This window comes from Cavia porcellus, unplaced genomic scaffold, assembly GCF_034190915.1.
Source record: "Cavia porcellus strain 051 isolate PalLab524CR breed Dunkin Hartley unplaced genomic scaffold, mCavPor4.1 scaffold_16, whole genome shotgun sequence".
Taxonomy (NCBI): Eukaryota; Metazoa; Chordata; class Mammalia; order Rodentia; family Caviidae; genus Cavia; species Cavia porcellus.
The window spans coordinates 1,049,187-1,051,403 of record NW_026947499.1 but is presented as its reverse complement, the minus strand read 5'-3'; the positions used below and the strand labels follow the sequence as shown (position 1 = coordinate 1,051,403).

Below are 2,217 nucleotides of genomic sequence, written 5' to 3'. Positions count from 1 at the left end.
ATAGCACAAAGAATTTCTTAGAGGATTGAGGGTGTAACCCTTAAGAGATCAGCAGAGGGAAAGCTATGTTTCTGCCCCAGGGAACTATGCAAAAAAATCATGGTACCCACTGGTGAACTGATAGGTGAACCAGAAGGTGCAACATCACAAAGACCCACTATGACAACAGGAAAACCAAAAGGCTTTCAACTGCACCCTACAAGAACAGGCAGAAAAATAAAACACACTGCTATCAGTGTAAGTGACACACGTGTATGGAACATGTAGTCATCATGCATGAAGACTGACTTGGGTGGACAGTTGAAGCAAAGATTATTTTGTGATAGACTTTTGTTTGTGTTGACACTGTGGTTTTTCCATGTTATCTTTTAGGTTTTGTAAGCAGGTACACAGCTGATGTGAAAGTTGGTGTCTATTCTTTTTTTTTTTTTAATTTTAAAGGGTGCAAAATTAAACACAACAAAACAGAACAAAATAGGACATAAGAAAGCAATGGAAGACATATAAATTTCAAAGCTAGATGACATGAGATCTTCACTATCATATTGTCTCTTGTTTTCTTCCAAATAGTTGTCTATGTCTTAGCATACAGAGAATTCATACAAAACAACATAGTATAAACTGATCCGCGGGCTGGGGATTTAGCTCAGCGGCATAAGCACCTGCCTTGCAAGCAGGTGATCATGAGTTCAATTCCTGGTACTGATTTAAAAAAAAACAAAACTGATCCGAACAGAATGAGGAAGGTGTTTTAGGTCTTCAAAAACCAGACAATAGGGAAGTCACTAATGGCTGTCGCAGAGTCTGTCATTCTCTTCAAAATAGCTGTCCATACTTTCATGTATATTGAAGTTCAACCAAACAAAACAGGCAGTGGGGAGGGGTTGCTTGGTTTCCCAGGGCTCCAGGTCCCAGCATGGCATGAGTTCCAGTAGACAGGCTGGCTCCCATCCTGGGCCACCGCAGCCTGCCACGCTCACAGCCACTGTGGCGGGGTGGGGGTGGGGTGGCGGCAGGCTTCACGCTGTTTCTTTCTAATGAGTTGACTATTTCACTGCCCAAGTTCTGAAATGGCCAACAGACCACAGAAAGACATCTCTTTAGGCTCTGCTTGAAACCAACAGCGTCAGGAAGCTTTGATTCAGGGCCAGTGGTGTCTATTCTACATGCACAAAACATTAAGAATTTAATAATTTATCTTATTGATAGTTGATGTGCCTTTAACTGCATACTGTATAATATAATAAGAAACTCCTGACTAAACTGGGAGACCAGTGTGATGTCAAGCATGTCCTACAAAAAGGACAAACGCAAAACACACGAGTGATTGTTGTGAGCCATATGTGTGTGTGGAACACGCTACTGTCATGTGTGCAGACTGCCGTAGGTGTCAATGCCTGAAATGAAGATTATTCTTTTTGTAAAGTCCTGTTGGTGTTACACTTTACAAACCTTTTCACTGCGGTTCATGTAGGAATGTATTTGTAGGCCCGGCATGGTGATTTCAGCTATACTCCCAGCATTCAGGAGGCTGAGGCCAGAGGGTCACCGTGAGTTCCAGGCCAGTCTGGACTACATAGTGAGACCTTGTCTCAAAAAAGCAAAACAGAACAAAAGATTTTGTGTTTTTCTTTTCTAGACTTTGTACACAAAAATCTGTCAATGTTGAAAATTTTGACACTTTCTTATAAACATAAATATTAAAAATTCAATACCCATAAAATTAATAATTCATCATAAAATACTCTGAAGAACAGACGTGGGTAGGAGCGCCATGTTTCTGCTCCTTGATGACAAAATTCAGATCTGCTCTTAACGAGGCAGTTTGACCTGCACAGCCAGATACCAGCGACTGGAAGGGCAGAAGCAACTCCCTGGGAAGAAATTAGAAAGACACAGGCAGCTTAGCAATTAAAGACTCAGGCGAAGAACTCAGGACGGAACCTTCCGGGAAGCCCCAAGCCTGATTAACCAAGAGCACCAACTCCCCTTCACTTAACCCTTAAACCAGGACTGCTCTTCCCCAAGGCCTCGCCCTGACTTTACCCTCCACCGAAGACGGAACAGATCCAGGGTTGGGGGCTCAGACAGCCAGGAGTCAGCCGGATTCCAGGAGCCCACACGGGCCCAGAATCTCAGCCGCAAGAGCTGCAGACCAGGGGCCCCGGGAATTCACTTTCGAGCTCGCCTGCTGGCCCAGGCGGCTGTCTGTGGTCT

General features: G+C 44.0%; 1 pseudogene; it reads right to left on the bottom strand.

Moving 5' to 3' along the window:
* Positions 1 to 1,022: 1,022 nt before the first annotated feature.
* LOC111755820 (small nucleolar RNA SNORA2/SNORA34 family) lies at positions 1,023 to 1,151 on the bottom strand (annotated as a pseudogene).
* Positions 1,152 to 2,217: the final 1,066 nt, after the last annotated feature.